A 12,144-nucleotide genomic window follows, 5' to 3' on the forward strand; every position below is an offset into this window, starting at 1 on the left:
AGTACCATACCCCTACAAGCCCCCCAAGTCCAGTGTTGCTCCTAGGCGTGCAAGCGTTTAGGTGGAGCGTTGGACTTCATAAGGTGTGTTATGATATGAGGCGGTTTTTTCCTCTTTCTTCGGCCTTGTCTTTATTGTCTTTGAGTTTTGAGAGGTTTCCTCCATGATGGTGACATGTTGTGATCCTTATGATAATAATGGTGCACTGGCATGAATAAGATATAACACGCATCATAACAGTAGTGGCGCGGGGCGAGCTATAAAATAACGAAGCATGCGCGAGTTGCGGCTTATGAGCTATAATATGATGATAATGACTGGCCCACAAGGGCCTCTTCTACGCAGGATGACTATCCCGGCTTGTCTTCAAAATAATAATGGAGGCACAAACGGCCAGATAATAATAATAATGTCATATGTGCTTGTGCGACTCGTAGCCGAACCTGCAAAAACATATCAACTAAAAGTGGATGTATTACAAGGTTCCCATCCTCGGGCAAATTATGAGGTGTGCCCAACCTACGTTGGCGCGTGGCCGTTTGGGATATTATTAGGCTCCTGACATTTATGTTTGGCGCGTGGCCATGTGGGATATTATTAGGCTCCCGACCTATATGTTTGGCCCGTGGCCATGTGGGATATTATTAGGCTCCCGACCTTTATGTTTGGCGCGTGGCCATGTGGGATATTATCGGGCTCCCGACCATTATGTTTGGCGCGTGGCCATGTGGGATATTATCGGGCTCCCGACCTTTATGTTTGGCGCGTGGCCGTTTGGGATATTATCGGGCTCCCGACCTTTATGTTTGGCGCGTGGCCGTTTGGGATATTATCGGGCTCCCGACCTTTATGTTTGGCGCGTGGCCGTTTGGGATATTATTAGGCTCCCGACCTTTATGTTTGGCGCGTGGCCGTTTGGGATATTATTAGGCTCCCGACCTATATGTTTGGCGCGTGGCCGTTTGGGATATTATTAGGCTCCCGACCTTTATGTTTGGCGCGTGGCCGTTTGGGATATTATTAGGCTCCCGACCTTTATGTTTGGCGCGTGGCCGTTTGGGATATTATTAGGCTCCCGACCTTTATGTTTGGCGCGTGGCCGTTTGGGATATTATTAGGCTAACATACGTTATGCGAGAGCTTTTGGTGCATGTATGGTAAAGGGTTGAGCGCGCATTCATGGCGGAGGGTTGAGCGCGCATGCATGGCGGGGCGTTGAGCGCGCACGCATGGCGGGGGTTGAGCACGCATGCATGGCGGGGGTTGAGCACGCATGCATGGCGGAGTTGAGCGCGCATGCATGGCGAAGGATTGAGCGCGCATGCATGGCGGGGTTGAGCACGCATGCATGGCGGAGTGTTGAGCGCGCATGCATGGCGGGAGTTGAGCGCGCATGCATGGCGGAGGGTTGAGCACGCATGCATGGCGGGAGTTGAGCGCGCATGCATGGCGGGGTTGAGCGCGCATGCATGGCGGGGTTGAGCGCGCATGCATGGCGGGGAGTTGAGCGCGCATGCATGGCGGGGTTGAGCGCGCATGCATGGCGGGGAGTTGAGCGCGCATGCATGGCGGGGTTGAGCGCGCATGCATGGCGGGGTTGAGCGCGCATGCATGGCGGGGAGTTGAGCGCGCATGCATGGCGGGGAGTTGAGCGCGCATGCATGGCGGGGTTGAGCGCGCATGCATGGCGGGGTTGAGCGCGCATGCATGGAGGGGAGTTGAGCGCGCATGCATGGCGGGGAGTTGAGCGCGCATGCATGGCGGGGGTTGAGCGCGCATGCATGGCGGGGAGTTGAGCGCGCATGCATGGCGGGGTTGAGCGCGCATGCATGGCGGGGAGATGAGCGCGCATGCATGGCGGGAGTTGAGCGCGCATGCATGGCGGGGTTGAGCGCGCATGCATGGCGGGAGTTGAGCGCGCATGCATGGCGGGGAGTTGAGCGCGCATGCATGGCGGGGTTGAGCGCGCATGCATGGCGGGAGTTGAGCGCGCATGCATGGCGGGGTTGAGCGCGCATGCATGGCGGGGTTGAGCGCGCATGGAACAGATCTGAATATCCACATTAGGTAGGTTTTATGTAAAAACCAACAGATCTGAAAGGATTTATAGATCTATGAATATGAAAGGTGATTATTGCTCAAACGAACCTAGATCTGAAAAAATCATAACTAGATCTGGTATATTTCACTTATAAAACACACAGATCTAAGGGTTTTCCCCAAAGTTTGGTGGTATTTCTTCTTGTATATTTCCGGATCTAGAAATATTTTCAGATCTACGGATTTTTAGACTTCCATAGAACAGATCTGAAAGAAGAAATCGTAGAACCTAGAGTATTTGATGAACAGATCGGAGGACCGAGACGAAAAACAAGACGTGGTTCGTTGCCGGTCCCACGGATGGCGCCAATGTAGAAACATGAAATGAATCTGACCTGATCCATGACGATGTTCCCCGGTCTTCGAGATGAACGAACCACGACTCGATCTTCTTCTCCGGTAGCTTAAGATCTGCAATGGTTTTTGGGGGTGTGGAGGTGACTGCTAAGAAATCTCAAGGATCTCTTGTTTACAGACACAAAAATGGTTATGGTGGTGGCTCTTATTGAGAACAACCAACCCTTAATAAGGAGGTGGAGACCTCCTTATATAGGGAGCCTCATGGCCACCATCATGGTACCCTAATGGGCCTAGCCCAGTTAGGGTTACCGCCACAAAACCCCCTCAGCCCAATAATATTGTATTAGTCCATATAATAAAATAAGCCAGACATAATAAATTAAGGTCGTAAGCCGGGTTTAGTACCATACCCCTACAGTAACAACAACTAGAATGCACAAACAATAATCATTTCTACAATATGACCTAATAACATAACTAGGATTAGAGAGAAGAAATTAACGGCTGTAAGATCAATTCGGCCGGTAAGACAACGATAACGGTGGCGGTGGCGGTGGTGGTGTGAGTGTGAATGTGTGTGTGTGTTTGAAATGGAAGATTGGTGTTGAATGGCGGGATATTAAGCGCGATTTTTACGAATTTGTATTGTGTAAGCTTTGTTAGTGTAGGTTAAAATCATTTGAATTTTCAACGTTTTGTTTTCATTTTCACTACAATGTGTCCATGTTTCCATATAGGTTTAATTAATGTCACTTTTTAGTTACAAAAGTTATATTATAGTTATGAAGTTTAGCAAAGATAAAATACTAGGATTAACTATTTGATCGATGTAGAGTGTGATCACTTAATTGTGTGTAAGTTACCAGCTTTAATAGTCATTTTCAGCTTTCGTTATGTGTTGGATTTATATAAGTTATCGTTGCTTTCGACGGAGAAAACAAAGGTAGTTCAAGCTATTTGTTCGATTGGGACTTACTGGCAGCCCGGCCCATAGAGGGGGACAAGGAGGGCGACGGCCCAATGCCCAACATTTTTTTAGGCCTAGAAATTTTTTTATATTTACCATATAATATATAATCCCACATAAATTACTAAAATTTTGGTAGTTCAATTGGTTGAACCTTCCCCATTAACGATTCACTAAGAAATATAGCTTTACTCAGATTCGACACTCATTTGGATTGCACTTTTTTTTGCCTTTTTTTTGTTTAATGACACTTGAATTACACACTCAGTTCAGTTCGACACACACCATAATTACACTTTTTTTCCTTTTTTTCAGTTTAATGACACTTGAATTACACATTTTTTTCCTTTTCTTTTTGTTTAATCTGTTTAAAGCTAAGTGTCAAAGAGTTATTTCTTTGACTCACGTGTGGCCTTAGAACTTGGTCTAAGTAAGCCTTGATAGTTGAGTTTGTAGTGTTTTGGCAGCGGAAGTCTTAGTATCGTAGTGTTGCCTTGCAAAGTTGCAAGCAATGGTGCATGTGTTTGAACAAGAGGGTGATGCTTGTTATACTTGAACACAAGTATACAAGAAACAGTTTATATTGCTAGAAAGGTGGTATGTCATAAGTGCTTTGAGTACAAGAGCATGGGTGATTTCAAATGAGACCCCTTATCACCTATTTATACTAATACAACAAGATCTAGAGATTTATATTTCTAGGTTATTCCAAGCAAAATATCTAGCGTCTCTTGAAGCTTCTTTCTTGTCATATAAGTGTTTTGCTTCTTCTGGGCTAATGTAGTACGTGTCGAGCTGTTCCGTAGAGTTCCAGAGAGTGTAGGCTGTTCCAGAGAGTACCGGGCTGTTCCGGATCGTTCCAGAGGGTGCCACGTTGTTCCTGATTGTTTCGGAGTGTATCGGGTCGTTCTTGAAGGGTCCGGCTTATTCAGAAGTCTTCCGGACTGCTCTTGTTTGTTTTGGTATGTTCCAGATGTCGTGTAATGTGGCGGTGCATGGCATCCTCCCTCAATTGATTTCGCAACGTCCTCGGTGCGAGTCTTTGTCCTTCGGCTTGAGTGGATGAGTCTTATAGCGGTTATGGTCTTCTTACCTTGTTCAATCTCCATGTTTTGTGTCGCCACCATTGTGCAGCGGTGTCATTTAGGTAGAGTGCCACAATATTGATTTTCTTGGCGTCGTCTTTAATTTCCATGTCTTTGAAGTATTGTTTAACTTCCCAAAGGTAGTCGTCCACGGCTTGGGCTTCTCTTTTTCCAACAAATGGTATTGGTTTTGGGTGATCCACCTTGGTGGTTCCTCCAACATCGCCTCCATTTGCAAAGGCTTGTTTGAGGTTGTAACACCCCGGCTAAAGCGGAATATGCCCGAGTGTGACGTACAAATTGCTCAAAACACATGTGACACTATTAAGTGACAATATTATCATTAATTAATTTAAACATCAGGTACACAAGTTTGTAACAAGAAATAAAAGGGAAATACAAGAACAATTAACAACTTATCCATTTATTAATATAACCTAAGTTCTAGTGTCTTCTTCACGGCAGCATACCTCTACGTAAGGTACATGTAGCATATATATAAAATAAAAGTCAACTATATGAATAGTTGGTGAGCTTCTATAGTTTGATATAAGTACAGAAAAATCATACAATTCCATGAATAAGTGTAAAATGAACAAGTAAGGTCCTTTCCAGTTGGGATTGTGCACCAATGTACTCAGATAAGCGCAAGTAATGTCTTTTCCAATTGGTAACAACCAATGTACTCGGATCGGGGGTCCCTATTCCACTCATAACATCGAGGTATTGTGTGCATAGGGGGCGTATGATCATACTTATTGAGGAAACCATGAGCAAGTAATCTTTGAGCAAGTAAGAAAATACACACACAAGTCCATGTAACGAATTGTAGTTTGTAAATAATAAATAAACGAAATTGTACTGTTGATAGGATATATATGCTATCCCCAAAAATGTAAAAGCGTTAAAAAGGGGGTGTGAGAAACTCACCTTGATGTTGAAGACAAACTTGAAATAAAACTGAAAGTATGTAAATGAAATCGAAGCAATTGAACGTCACGAACTAGAATTAAAAGCATAAAAATTAATATTAACTGACGACTTATAAAAAGTAGATATTCATACAAGCACTATAAGTATTTTCTTCCTAGAATCCTTAGTATCCAAACAATCCCACGGATTATTAAAAGTTTGACCAAAGTTTGACTTTCCGTTGACTTTGACCAAAAGGTCCAAGTTGTTGACCGTTGACTAAAAATACTGAATGTTGACCAAAATATTGACCGTTGACCCTAAATGTTGACTAACGACCCGTTGGTGACTTTTGACCAATTATCTAGACTTAAAATAGTCATAGTCGCAACCTAATAATCAATCATGAAACTTGCAGTTAATCATTTTTTTCATGCAACCCTATGGCTAAGTCACACTTTTACCAATTTCATTCTCATAAGTAAGACTAACCACTTAGTCAAATAGTTCAAAGTTGACCCATAAAGTCAAAATTCAATTTACCACAATCAGTGTATTACAAATTACAATTATTTTCACTAACCAATATGTTGATCATCCTTAACAAGTTTTCAATCATCAAAACTGATTTTTCCAACCAACCAAAACTTGTGATTAAATTACCAAATAATTCACACATATTCTTTCAAATATTATGTATAACATATATTTTTCCAATTCACACAAATATAAAAATATTCACACTCTACAACAACCTAATTTCAGTCTCTATTTTAACACAACAGTACACAAATATTTGCCAAAAATTCTATATTTTCCAATTGATGCAAGACCAATTGGATTAGATTCTTACTTCAATTTATAACATTATAGAAGTGTAATAACACCCATATCTATTTTCAATCTCAAGTTATACAATTTACAACACAACTCAGAAAATTTCTCTTTTAATCAGGCTTGCAACCCGATTTTGTAAATTAATAAAAACTAGTCAAACAAAGTCCAAAAATTATGATTCTTGACTTTTTGAAAACTATATTTAAAGTACTTAATCATAGTATCACAAATCAATCAGAATCACCAACGTATCATCAAGTTATACTATCTACAATCTAAAACACAGAATCTGTCAACAATAAGATTCAAACCAAAAGTCACAAAAATCATGATTGTTATATCCCTATGATCTTTAATCATCAAGGAACAATTTTCTATAACCAAATCTCATGTATTTCATTATTTTACTGATTTAAAAAATAATATTTATGTACAAAAGGTTTCCATATTTTCTTTTATGACAAGACACACAATTTCTTTTAAAATCATCAACTTGATCATCTTTTTATTTCTTATGATTAAATGTGTATGGATACTCAATCCCACAATCCCAAATATTTTTATTTCTTATTTTTTTATTATGTATGTATAAAATTGTTCAAACTTCTAACAACTTCGTATATTAAACTTCGTAGATTGTGGGATTGAGCATCCAAACACATGTAATCATAAGAAATAAAAAGATGATCAAGTTGATGGTTTTAAAAGAAATTTGTACGTCACACTCGGGCATATTTCGCTTTAGCCGGGGGTGTTACAGAGGTTTAACTTCAGTCTGAAGTTCCTTGAAACTTTCTTTACAAGCCGTGAGTTTGTGTTCCATTTTCTCTTGAATCTGCCCAGCTCCTTCATGCGTAATTCTTATTTCACCTTTTATCACTACGAGTGAAAGTTTGAGGTTTTCTCATAGCTCTCCAACGTTGTTTTTGTCACACCCCGAAAACTTAACTTAGCAGCGGAAGTCTTAATTAAGATGTTCGAGTGGTGACAGACGCCGATTACCATACAATATTTAAACACACACCATTAATGTACAAGTTAGACATTTATTATTGAAAACACAAGTTCCAAGTCATCAGAGTACATATTATTTTAAAACATTATGTCCAACTGTCGGGATCTAAAATCCCGCATTTTCCCACGTTTTCTTCACGAAGCGCCAAGTTTTCCTTTACCTGAAAAACACGTTTAAAATATACGTGTTTTTAGTCGGATTGGGTTTGCTATCCAAAAGGGGGGTTGCGGCGCAGCTTGTTGCCCGCTTACCTGCCACTTCATTGTAAATTGTTTGGATGTTTCTATGAAATATAAAAGATTCGAATAAAAAAAAATAAAAATATACGTCAACACAAAGGTTGGTGAGTTCTCACTAATATAAAATATCCTTTTTATTAAATTTCACTTTCTCCAATTTGAAACTATTTTGTCCACACAAAATCAAAATTTATGTTTTACCTTGACCCCACGGGACCAAGGCCAACTTACACGAAAGTTGTTTAAAAATCATATAGTCGCCTCAACGACAAACCAAATGGACACCTTTCATCTTACAACGGTAGTTCTCGAAATGTAACATTTTATTCTTCAACATTTGTGATAGTTATAAACTAGCAAGGAGTATAACAAATGTAATGCTACTAAACCTATAATCAAAGCGTACAATAATTCTAAATATTTGCCCCCAACATTTAACCAGCGCGACTGGTCGGTAGGCAGGGCGTCACCCGACAGATCTATCAATATTTATATGTCTTTTTACAGTTAATGATTATAAGACTGCGGTAATCACAATTCTCACAACATTTATTCTAGTCAGCCCGACCACGTTAATCAACGTCGGTCAAATTTAAAGCCCTTACAATATCACAATTATTAAGATAATAAAATGTGTTTTGACACAAACGTGTTTCCTCCCCAAAAACAGTTATAAATCATTTAAAACATTTAAAATGGTGGGGATTTCTGAGAAACTCACCTTGACTGTTACTGTCGGTTTTCGTTCACGTCTCGTGTCCTATTCATTTAGTACACGTTTTTAATTATTTATTCCCACAATAATATTAAGTTGTTCTTTCAACTTAAAGCGTTCACACCACTATTTTAGTCTTTCCAAAAATGTTTAACTTGTTTATCAGTTTTAGTGTTCAACGACCCGCTGACGGCTTTGGTTTGGTTAAGTCCATATTATATATTTATTCAAGCACACAACACAATATCATAAGCATATATATATATATGTGTGTGTGTGTATATATATATTCATAAACATGTATAATATATATTTACTTATATATTATTAACATATATATTTATATACATATTATCATTAATTATGCAAACAAAACACTTAGGTAATTTCTTAAAATTGTTTATTATTTATTAATTAAATATTTAATTGTAATTATAGTAAAACCTCTTTTTATTTGCTGAATTATTTAAGTCATTCAAAAATTTACAATACTTATGTTAATTTATGATATTTTACCGGTTTTGTCGGTTTAACGTTTAACGGTGAATTGCTTAATGTTTTTATTGTAAATTAATATTTTTAAGTAAAAATATAGTTTTTATAGCTGAAGTAAATGTGTTTTTATAATTTAGTTTGTAAAAATATATTTGTTGTCGGTTTAGTTTAAATTTAGTAAGAATGGTCATTTTTAACATTTTCGCGTTGTCTTTCGCGACGTGACTCGTTTATTTTCAAGTTTTATCATCTTGACCACTTTACACACATTATATGGTGTAATGTATATGAGTTTTTAAGTTTTAGGGGATGTTATATTTCAGCTCCTAAGATCTTTGTCGGTTAGCTTTAAAAAGACGATTTTTTGACTAGTTAAGTAATCGACACTCATTTTAAAGCAACTAAAGCATGTATAGCATATAACACATAAAATCTAATTATTATAAACATTCAAAAATATATAAATTTCCAGAATTAATATTATGTCATATATATCATATTTTATTAGCTAAAAACATGTATTAATTTCATATCATAAGTTTATTATGTCACACATTATTAACCATACTTATGATATTAAATTCTAATGATTTATAACATTTAATACACTTATGAAATCAGATTTTATTCCATTCATTTTGTAGCCTATTTATTATTTTTATTATATAAGTTAAAGTATTACTTTTCCAAGATTTATCATAGCTTTTTATGACAACTTTTTGTATACCTTTTACTTTCTTGTCTTTCAACTTGTCAATATTATTTTATTAATCCATGTCAACTATTTTCAAAATAATAATAACAAGTTTACTAGTAACAATTCAAATTTAAACATAACAATCTTAAATAGATTACATGCATGTATTGTTTATGTGCTTCTATTAACAAGAACATATATCTAAGTTAATATTATTACCAATCTTGTATTATTATCATATCATTCTCATTTTTGTCAAGAATCATATATGTATTATCAACTTTAACATGCATATCAATATTTAAGCATAAATCATCAAAATACTCACATGTATGTACATTAACCATTTGAAATCATACATATTCATACTTTCTCTAACTCACGGCTCTCTCTCTATATATATCTTTTTGTATTCACATCTTTTAATCTCATTTTTAATCTTTTAGATCTTAAAATCACCAAACTAAGCTTAACAATATGAATATGGAAGTGATATGCATGTGTGTATATATGTATATGTGGATTCGGGTTCCACATACACACACACACAACCCACGGGTCATATATGCACACACATACACTTTGCCTTCTTCCATTTTCACTTAAGTTTAAGGGTTTGGTTACTTGTGTGAACCCTTTTAAGATGCAAGAACAAGTATTTTGCATCCAAAACTTAAAGAATGAAACTAGGGGTCCAGATTTACCTTAGAGTTTTAGAGAGAGGTACAAGGAAATAAGATGGATGGTCTCTTGGTGTATGCTTAAGCTTGAATCTTCCTAACCTTGCTTCTAACTCTCATCTTTATTGATTTGATGCTAGGGTTTTGATTATGATTTGTATGTTAATATGAAAATGGATGAGAGAGGAAGGGGTAGGGGTGGGGTTCGGCAGGAGGAAGGGAGGGAGAGAGTGAGTGGTGGTTTGTGTTGGGAGGTGAAGTGGTTTATATTAAGATTTTCAAGGACAAGTGTCTTGATGCATGTACATGATGTGTATACTTGGAAAAGCAAGAGTCTTACAACACAACCAAGCTACATTTAGGGTTTAGGGTGTTGGTGAAGGTGGACGGCTCTAAGGAGTAGTGGGGTGGTTATATATATATATATATATATATATATATAATTTAATAAATAACATGTATTTTATTTACCCATTTGATCATATTTTATAAAATACAACTAGTTAGGATTACTTTTGTGTAAAACCAATCACATATCTGAATCCCTTATAAAATTAGCTTCAAAACCATATAAAGATGTAAATTTTTGGAGTTAGTTGGTTTCGGGTCCTTACGGTGAGCGGTATTGGCTTCTACTCGCTTATTTTCTAAATTTCACGAATCGAACATTCTAAAATTATGTTTATAACTTTATATTAATATATTTAATGAATTTATATTATTTTAGATCATTCCCAATGTTTAGGAATTTATTTGGACTTTTAAACTTACCTGGGTCACTGTCAATGTCAGTTTTGAGAAGTATTCGATACGCGCCAAAACTTAACTTTTTGAACACAATAAAATATAATATTCATATTCTTAGAGTCTTTAGACTAAAATATTATTATTTTATTTTCCATAATATGAGATTACACGATAAACACGGATTACATTAGCACATGATTAGTTTTAAAAAGCTCGGTTGTCACAGTTTTCCATATGAATTATTCTTTGTATAGACTCATCCACGTGTTCCCTATAGGTGTCAAATTTTGTCTTTAGTGCATCGACATTAATCTTGATATCCATGACTCGTTTTTCTATGCCAGCAATCAACTCCTTAGAATTTTTGCCCTTTAGGGTTTATGCTCTTGTGGTAAGGATCATTTCTTCCACCTTGAGAAGATGTCGTCCGGATGAATAAAACCTCTGTCACACCCCAACCTACGGCGGAAATGCCGTGGCGCGAACTGATTGCTCACAGCTTTTCAAAGGTTACTATCATGCAACATTATTTAAATGACAATATCTATTCATTAAATTAGGTTTTCAAATAAATCAAATACAAACAAATACAAAATCCGTACGCATACAACAATACAACTTATATCACAAATGATCTTGATTAATTATTTTCTAACTTAAATTCTTCACTGAGTCCACACCAATCTACATTAAATTTCTACGATATCATGCATATGCGTATAAATAGAATTTTGTCAACAACACATGTTGAGTGAGCAACACACCAGTTTAAATGTACATATAGTATATATAAAAATAAGTAATTGCAACAAGTCGTATGAGAATAACAAATTAACCAAATGAGAAAGTATAACTGAGATGTCGAGAAGCACAAAGGCTATAACGAATTAACGACTGGCGTATGATCATACTATTATGAGATTATGATGGACCTCTCTGAATGCGGAAGCATATAAAGCAAGTAAGCACATAAAAAAGTAATATATAAGTTGTTAACACATAAGACAATAGTTGCAGTTTTGAGTATAAGTATATATAATAAATATAATTTACGCATATGTCCCCAAAACGTGGAAAACGAGTAAAAAGAGGGGAATGTGGTACTCACCTAGATAGACGAACAAAAGTGAAAGATAACAATAAGAATGACGAAAGCGGATCACGTGCGTTGACGATAGTGCCTAATAAGGAAAATAGAATGTGGGTACGCTAAGTTAATGAACTAGATTGATTACGAAAGCTCGATATTTATAAAGATTATTAAGTTGATATTATATAAACTTACTTAGTGTGTGAAACATTTTTAATCTTAATAAATATTGTATTTTATTATATATTAGTATTTTTATAAAAGT

At 36.8% G+C, this 12,144-nt stretch overlaps 1 pseudogene across 1 annotated transcript in view; it reads right to left on the minus strand.

The window, feature by feature from the left end:
* Positions 1-12,144, minus strand: part of LOC143569723 (ATP-dependent DNA helicase Q-like 4A) — a 29,317-nt pseudogene that overhangs the window by 12,253 nt on the left and 4,920 nt on the right. The gene's annotated exons all lie outside the window — the stretch shown is intronic.

The sequence above is a fragment of the Bidens hawaiensis genome, unplaced genomic scaffold (genome assembly GCF_021521415.1).
Source record: "Bidens hawaiensis isolate Kalapana, Puna unplaced genomic scaffold, B.hawaiensis_p1.1 tig00001265_1, whole genome shotgun sequence".
NCBI classification, from domain to species: Eukaryota; Viridiplantae; Streptophyta; class Magnoliopsida; order Asterales; family Asteraceae; genus Bidens; species Bidens hawaiensis.